We start from the raw sequence: 9619 nt of genomic DNA, 5'->3' as shown, positions 1-9619 counted from the left end.
ACTTTGTAATCTAGATTATTGACTCTAGTGCAAGTGGAGACTGAAGGAAATATGCCCTAGAGGCAATAATAAAGTTATTATTTATTTCCTTATATCATGATAAAAGTTTATTATTCATGCTAGAATTGTATTAACCGGAAACATAATACATGTGTGAATACATAGACAAACAAAGTGTCACTAGTATGCCTCTACTTGACTAGCTCGTTAATCAAAGATGGTTATGTTTCCTAACCATGGACAAAGAGTTGTCATTTGATTAAACGGGATCACATCATTAGTTGAATGATCTGATTGGCATGACCCATTCCATTAGCTTAGCACCCGATCATTTAGTATGTTGCTATTGCTTTCTTCATGACTTATACATGTTCCTATGACTATGAGATTATGTAACTCCCGTGTGCCGGAGGAACACTTTGTGTGCTACCAAACGTCACAACGTAACTGGGTGATTATAAAGGTGCTCTACAGGTGTCTCCAAAGGTACATGTTGGGTTGACGTATTTCGAGATTAGGATTTGTCACTCCGATCGTCGGAGAGGTATCTCTGGGCCCTCTCGGTAATGCACATCACTTAAGCCATGCAAGCATTGCAACTAATGAGTTAGTTGCGGGATGATGTATTACGGAACGAGTAAACAGACTTGTCGGTAACGAGATTGAACTAGGTATTGGATACCGACGATCGAATCTCGGGCAAGTAACATACCGATGACAAAGGGAACAACGTATGTTGTTATGCGGTCTGACCGATAAAGATCTTCGTAGAATATGTAGGAGCCAATATGGGCATCCAGGTCCCGCTATTGGTTATTGACCGGAGACGTGTCTCGGTCATGTCTACATTGTTCTCGAACCCGTAGGGTCCGCACGCTTAAGGTTTCGATGACAGTTATATTATGAGTTTATACGTTTTGATGTACCGAAGGTTGTTCGGAGTCCCGGATGTGATCACAGACATGACGAGGAGTCTCGAAATGGTCGAGACATAAAGATTGATATATTGGAATCCTATGTTTGGATATCGGAAGTGTTCCGTGTGAAATCGGGATTTTACCGGAGTACCGGGAAGTTACCGGAACCCCCCGGGAGATATATGGGCCTTAGTGGGCCTTAGTGGAAAAGAGAAGAGGCAGCCAGAGATGGGCCGCGCCCCCCTCCCCTCCCTTGGTCCGAATAGGACAAGGAGAGGGGGCCGGCCCCCCTTCCTCTTTTCCCCCCTCCGTGAATCCTATTCCAACTAGGATTGGGGGGGGGGAATCCTACTCCCAGAGGGAGTAGGACTCCTCCTGGCGCGCCTCTCCTAGGCCGGCCGCACCCCCCCTTGAGCCTTTATATACGGAGGCAGGGGCACCCCAGAGGAACACAAGTTGATCCACGTGATCATATTCTTAGCCGTGTGCGGCACCCCCTGCCACCATAGTCCTCGATAATATTGTAGCGGTGCTTAGGCGAAGCCCTGCAATAGTAGTACATCAAGATCGTCACCACGCCATCGTGCTAACGGAACTCTTCCCCGACACTTTGTTGGATCAGAGTCCGGGGAACGTCATCGAGCTGAACGTGTGCTAGAACTCGGAGGTTCCGTAGGTTCGGTGCTTGATCGGTGGGGCCGTGAAGACGTACGACTACATCAACCAAACGCTTCCGTTGTCGATCTACAAGGGTACGTAGATCACACTCTCCCCTCTCGTTGCTATGCATCACCATGATCTTGCGTGTGCGTAGGATTTTTTTTGAAATTACTACGTTCCCCAACAGGGAGATTACAAACGGAATGCACAAACCATCATTTGCATCCCTAACGGTACTCCATTATTTTGCAGGGATCAGTCATCCCCCGATGAAAATAAGATCGCCGATCCTGGATGTGCATTTGCATCCGCGATTCGGTCTAACCTGGAACCTTGTAGATGACTTTGGCATATTGGGATCAACTATCTTAGCAGTCGTTACCCATGGTACCACTGATGTGCAACATGGTCACATAATCTACCACGATCGGACCGTCACCATCTACCCAGGTATTCCATTTTTTTAACCCTCTCGCCTTCTCTTTCATTGTTGTACTAGTAGTATACTTTGTAGTACTAGTAGGAGTACTTTTTACCTTGGAGGACGCGTATAGCTAGCTAGGCCCTTGAAGACTTGAACCCACTAGCTGCCACCATTTTTGTTTTTCCATGTCTTACTATCTCATCCATGCAGCCAAGAGTGGCTATATATAATAAGCCGGTTATTTTACTTCCTCTATACTGGAGTAGTACTATTTGCTGCACAGTATTACTGACTGCCACATTTGAGCACAACATTATTATGCATGGACCTTGACTATGTATGTCACCATGTGTCCAGATCTGGGATGCCGCATGTACCAGATGAACGGCGCTGAGTTCGACCCCCGTGATGCTACGTGGGTGCCGAGGAACACTCTTGGAGAGTACTCACTTTTCATCGGGGACAGCTACCCCATTGTGAAGCGGATGCCACCTTCCGTGCACGACATGGAAGGCCTGCCGTTCATGAAGCATGGTTGTGTCTTCAGTGCGCACCGCCGGATGAACGACATGCTGGGACACGCTATCCCTGATTTATGCCGCTTCAGCTTGGATGAGTCTCCATCGTGTGGAACCGGACTAGAAAGCTGCGACAATGATTCCCGTTGCCCACCGCTATAGATCGTGCCATCCACGAAGAACACCTGGGACTGGAACCTAGAGGAGGACATGTAGCCCATCTATAACGTGTAAGTGGAGTACGGTAATTGTGAATGGTAGCGCTGTGAATATATGTAGACTAGTCATGCACAAATTTATCACATGAGTTGGAGATGAACTTGTGTGGCATACTGGCATTTTTCCTTTAGAATTTATTGCTAGTAAATGTGTTATGTGTATGTGCAACTTGTGTGGTTGTTGCACGGGCTCCAACACGCTCTTTGAGAAAAAAGGTGGCACAGTTTTGGATATACGTGACGTGGCGGCATCATACAGTAGCATCGTTCGCTATAGTTGTACTAGTACACTCCTACTAGGACGACAACTCCTATAAAACCTTGCGCTTGGCTCTTTGCCTCTTCGGGAGGTTCAACAGTTCGTACTCATGTGAACCTTGCACTTGGCTCTTCGCCTCTTCGGAAGGTCCAACAATGATGATACTACAGTACAATATGCTTCTGGCAATCTGACACCGATTGAACTGCTGCACGTCCACCACGAGGGCGAGGGCAAGGGAGAGGAGAGGGAGAGGGCGCTATAGTCAAAACCCTCTCCTCGTCCTGCGAACCACCGCGCGTGTGGGCGAGGGAGAGGCGTAGAAAGAAAGCTTCTCCTCGTTCGGCGAGTTGACGGGACACATCAAAGCAGTACTAGTAGTAGTAGTAGTAGTCCATACTGTGTCCTTTCCGATTAATATGGCTTAATTTGAAATGAGAAAAATACACTCGCGGTCAACATATGTAACAGTACGCTCTTTACGGTCACTATATATAGTTTTGCGGCGATTATGCGATCACTAGCTCATCGTAGAGCACCGTATTGCACCCTACTGACTGGCCACATAGTCACGTGGCACTTTGTTGACTGGTTAAATTATTCATCATGTCCACAAATTGAATTGACGTGACAACACGCTGCGCGTGAGGTGACACAAGAATCCCGACGGCTTGTTTGGGTATTCTGGACTTCAGATTTGGAGTACCACTTATCTGTTGAAATCTTTCATCATTCACTTAAAACAGTCGATTGATCATACATTGAGTACCATATAACTGGAATTACCGATGCAAGTCGAAGAAGGATTGGTTCGTGCTGCCGGCTGGCGTCAAGTTTGATCCCACGGATCAGGAGCTGATCGAGCACCTTGAGGCCAAAGTGAGTGCTGACAGCGCGAGATTTCAGTCTCTCATCGATTTGTTCATACCAACCATCGACAGCGAGCACGGCATATGTTACACCCAACCTGAGAAACTTCCAGGTAAGACACCGATCGGCCGTCTACTTGCACAAACATATTCCTTTGTTTATAGCTCTATTTTTTAGACGCAGACCTGGTGAAGCAATTACAATTTGACAGTTAATAAAAAGTGAAACAAGTGACTGCAACATGTCAAAGATGTTATGAAAATGCCAACTAGGTACACTAAAACCTGTATTCCACAATACTGCAGGTATCACACTGAGTGGCCTAAGGAAGCATTTCTTCCAGCGCAATTCCAGGGCGATCAAAAGGGGCGCATGGACGCGTCGCAAGATACAGTCGGAGTGTGGCATGCACGCGATGTGGCACAAGACCGGCAATACCTTGCCGGTGATGGTCAACGGCCGGCAGACGGGCAGCAAAAAAGGTTCTGGTGCTGCACACCAACAAGAACTTCGACCAGCAGAGGACCAACTGGGTGATGCACCAGTACCACCTCGGGGACCTGGAGCAAGAGAAGGAGCGGGAGCTGGTCCTCTGCAAGATTTTCTACCAGAAGAACACTAGGGCCAGGAGTAAAAAGATTATAAGTTAGTTTGGTATTGGTAGTTGTACTACCTTGTCGTCCGCAAGTTGGTATTGTTGTTAATGATCTTTTGGTATGAACTTGCATTTGCTTCCAACCATCATGCCGAGGGTCGACGTGGATATAAAACTGAATCATTTGTTTCGAAACGAATTTTCAGGCACCTGATTTTTATTTGATGGGTAGCATAAGCACCCGCCGTTCGAATTCCCAGTTCTCCAATTTTTTCGAAACAAGTGCATGCACTTATTATCACGATAAAAAAACAATATCCGTGCTGCATCCCAGTTATCAGTCTGTACTTGCAGAATTCTCTCGTTTATTGAGCACGTATATTGTTTTTTCAGGTCGAGCAAGTTTCAACTAGGCTGTAGATTGCCCAGGGTTGTTTTGTTTTTAACAGGCCCAGCCCATGACGACAACGTGGCACAAAGATCCAGCAGGTATCTACTGGCCTCTGGCCTGCCAGCGTTAGTTATATTTTGTCTTACAACATCTGTAGGCAATTTTTTTTACCAAATCAAACACACAGCCCAGTTCTATTTTCCTCTTGAAATGCATGTCCTACATTCGTTTTCTAATCTCTACCTATAGTTTTCCTAGTTCATATACACGTAGCATTATATTGAAAACACATAAAATTCCCTTTTCATATTTACATCCTTATTTTTGTTGTTTTTTCCCACCCAGCGCTGATTTTTTTACCACTGGTTTTCCCTTAAACCAACTAAATTGTCCCACGTCTTATTTGCTTACAAAAACAAAACGATTTTTTTGGCAAATCAATAAGTTCTTAAAAAATGTTTATCATTTCGGGATTACAACAGTTCGGACTCCACCGAAATATGCAAAATAAGGTTGGACTTTTTGACCGTGGTCCTGGGCAGAAAATGGGCTGTAATAAATTACTTCAGAATTAGCAAATGGGCTGCAAATTATAAAAAATAGCAAATGGGCTTTATGTTGTTTGCCACAGATTTGGTGGCTGACTTGTGGGCCTACTAAGTTCATGCGTACACAATGTTTCACAAAAAAGAAACTTAGTCAACAATCGACTCTACCAGCGTCAGACATCTAACGACAATCATGCTTCTTCAGTCTCTGATCTTCCTGCCCCAGCCGCCCAAACCAGCGCCATCGGAACCGCCTGCTCCCGCCTCCCGTGGCCGGCAGTGCTACCGGGAAGGCCTCACGACCCCATCATACTCGCATCCCTGGCCTGTCTATCCCTCTACTCACCCACACCTCCTGTTATTTTCCGGCGACGACAGCCGAACTAGTCAACCCTCGTACTCTCCACCGCGTGGGCAGCCACTGCCGTGTCTTCCCCAGCTCCGTGTCGTTCCCTTCGTAGGCCTCACCGTCGTCCACCGCCCTGGTGCTCTCAGCGCGGCATGGTCAACGATGTCCATCTAACGGCCGTAGTGCTTCTTCAACCTCTGGTCTTCTTGCCCCAGCCGCTCAAAGCAGCGCCGGTCGTGCCGCATGCTCCTGCCTCCCGTGGCCGGCTGTGCTGCCGCGGAGGCCTCACCGTCCCCATACTACTCCCACCGCTGGCCAGACCATCCCTCCACTCACCCACTCCCCCTGTTATTCTGCGGCAACGGTAGCCTCACACCGCAGCCAAACAAGTGAACCCTCATACTCCTCTCCGCGTGGGCATCCACTGTCGCGTCTTCCCCCGGCTCCGCGTCGTCCCCTTCCTAGGCCTCGCTGTCGTCCACCGCCATGGTGTTCTCGGCACGGCATGGTTAATGTGGTCAACGACCGACTTCCATTGGAAGAGTACTGTACGTGGAGAGGCTGACAGCTTGGTCCACGGCAGCCGCAAGGAAGTGCCTCCTTATTACGCGTAAAATAATTATTCCTCCACCTGACAGCAGGGACCCACCGGACGGGCCACCGGTATTTCGCGGAAAAAACATTTCCCCCTGACTGCTGGGACCCACCGGACGGGCCACCGTATTTCGCGAAAAAACGTTTGCCCCTAACTGCTGGGACCCACTGGACGGACCAGCGTATTTTGCGAAAAACGTTCCCCCCGCAGTCAGCTCGAACCCACCGGAAGTGCCTCCTTATTACGCACAGTAAAATGAATACTCCTCCTGATAGCTGGGACCCAACCTGGTGGGAGGCTGACTTGTGGGCCTACTAAGTTGACGAGCATGGAGGGCTTTGTCAACTTAGTCAATATGAACGATTCTAGCTCCAGTGACCGTATGATGTCCATCCAACGGCCGTAGTGCTTCTTCAACCTCTGGTCTTCTTGCTCCAGCCGCCCAAAGCTGCGCCGGTCGTGCCGCGTGCTCCTGCCTCTCGTGGCCGGCTGTGATGCCGCGGAGGCCTCACCGCACCCTACTACTCCCACCGCTGGCCCATGCTATCCCTCTACTCACCCACACCCCCTGTTATTCTGCGGCGACGGCAGCCTCACGCCGCAGCCGAACCAGTGAACCATCGTACTCCTCTCCGTGTGGGCATCCACTGTCGCGTCTTCCCCGGCTTCGCGTTGTCCCCTTCCTAGGCCTCGCCGTCGTCCACCGCCTTGGTGCTCTCGGCGCGGCGTGGTCAATGTGGTCAACGACCGACTTTCATCGGAAGAGTACTGTACGTGGAGAGGCTGACGGCTGGGTCCACGGCCACAGCCCAATTTTTTGTGATTTGCCAAGTAAGTCGCTTTGTCAGGCCTGTTGGGCTGCAAATCTTTCAAGACGAGGAGAGCTTCATTCGGCTGGCCAAGAAAATGGCCCATCAGTAATGAGAAATGAGCTGTACATTTCTAAAACACATCAAACCGGCAATTAGTTTAAAATATCTTTTTTTGTCATTTCGAGATTTTAAATTACATTAATTTTTATGCATGGAGAATTTGTTGGATTTTATATTGATATACATTTATTTTAAAAATCTGTTTGAATGTGAGTTGAAATTTCGGGATTAAAAACAGTTCGGACCACACCGAAATATGCAAAATTTCGTTAATTTTTTAACCGTGGCCACAATATGGGCTGTAATGCTAACAAAAAGAATATGAGCTCCAAAAAAAACCTTAAGAATTAGCAAATGCGCTGTAAATTATTAGAAATAATGGCAGATGGGATGTATGCTATTTTCCACAGATTTTAGGCTTTCCTAAAAAAAGGTTGACACACAAGCAGTGATTGTTGGATGTCCATTGAACATCCGTCGTGCTTCTTCAATCTCTGCTCTTCCTGCTCCAGCCGGTCAAACAAGCGCCGGCGGGACTGCCTGCTCCCTCCTCCCCGCGGCCGGCTGTGCTGCCACGCAGGCCTCACCACCCCACCGTACTCCCATCACTGGCCTAGACATCCCTCTACTCACCCACACCTGCTGTTATTCTCCGGCGATGGCAGATGAACCAGTAAACCCTCGTACAGTCGTACTCCCCTCCACGTGGGAAACAACTGCCGAGTCTTCCCTGTCCGTGTCGTTCCCTTCCTAGGCCTCGCCGTCGTCCACCGTCCTGGTGCTCTCGGCGTGGCCTGATCAACGTGGTCAACGACCGACATGCATCTGAAGTGGACTGTACGTGGAGAGGCCGACAGCTGGGTCCACGGCCGCACGCAAGGAAATGCCTCCTTATTACGCGCAAAATAATGATTCCTCCACCTGACATCAGGGACCCACCGAAAGGGCCTCTGTATTTCGCGAAAAAAACGTTACCGCCGCTGACAGCTCGGACCCACCAGCTATATCTTCGCACGCAAGGAAGTGCCTCCTTATTACACTCAAAAAAATGAATACCCCCCTGCTAGCTGGGACCCACCTTGGTGGGAGGCTAACTTGTGGGCCTACTAAGTTGACGGGGACGGAGGGCTTTATCAACTTAGTCAATATGCACGATTCTAGCTCCAGTGATCGTACGATGTCCATCCAACGGCCGTAGTGCTTCTTCAACCTCTGGTCTTCTTGCTCTAGCCGCCCAAACCAGCGCCGGTCATGCCTCGTGCTCCTACCTCCCGTGGCCGGCTGCGATGCGGCGGAGGCCGCACCGCCCCCTACTACTCTCACCGCTGGCCAGGCCATCCCTCTACTCACCCACACCCCCTGTTATTCTGCGGCAACGACAACCTCACACCGCAGTGAACCAGTGAACCCTCGTACTCCTCTACGCGTGGGCATCCACTGCCGCATCTTCCCTGGCTCCGCGTCGTCCCCTTCCTAGGCCTCGCCGTCCTCCACCGCCCTGGTGCTCTCGGCGCGGCGTGGTCAACGTGGTCAAGGAACGGCTTCCATCGGACATGGACTGTACGTGGAGAGGCTGACAGCTAGGTCCACGGCCGCAGCAAGGAAGTGCCTCCTTATTACGTGCAAAATAATTATTCCTCCACATGACAGCGGGGACCCACCGGACGGGCCACCGTATTTCGTCCCCCTGACTGCTGGGACCCACCAGCTACATCTTCGCACGCAAGGAAGTGCCTGACAGTCGGGACCCACCTGGTCAAAGCGTACGTAGCGTTGTCATTCTGGTCGCGAACGTGTACGTACATATATACTGGTCGATGTAGAGGCGCGCACATGTCGTAGTAGAGGCGTGCACGTAGCATGTACACGTACGTACAGCGGCCAGGGTGCAAGAAAGAAAATACGGCCACGTATGTGTACATACGGGCGGGGTCTCAAACATCTACTCGCGCATACGTACAGCCAGGGCTCGTGTACATGGCTGGGTCGGAACGGAGAAACAACGTTGTCGTCGTGTTCATGGGGAGGCAACGGAATGCGTCGTGTTCATGGGGAGGCAACGGAATGCTCATGTTCATCGGGAGGGCTTGGACGGAACAGGCGATGGAAACGAGGCCTGGCGTACCGCAGAACGGAGGAAACAGCCTTGTGTTCGACCGGCCACGTTCGAAACGGGATCCTGTTCATCGGGAGGGGTCTGGCATACCGCAAATGGAGGAAACGGACCTCCTACGGTCGAAACTGGGGTCCTATTGATCAGGAGGGGTGTGGCGTACCACAAAACGGACGAAACGGACTTGTGTTGGAGCGCTACGGTCGAAACGGGGGTCCTGTTCATCGGAAGGGGTGTGGCGTACCGCAAAACAGGACTCCACGGGATACTGTTCATCTCCACCGTCGACC

Source organism: Triticum urartu, chromosome 6A (genome assembly GCF_056163025.1).
Source record: "Triticum urartu cultivar PI428250 chromosome 6A, HENAU_Tu73, whole genome shotgun sequence".
Taxonomy (NCBI): Eukaryota; Viridiplantae; Streptophyta; class Magnoliopsida; order Poales; family Poaceae; genus Triticum; species Triticum urartu.
This window is presented reverse-complemented; position numbering follows the sequence as displayed.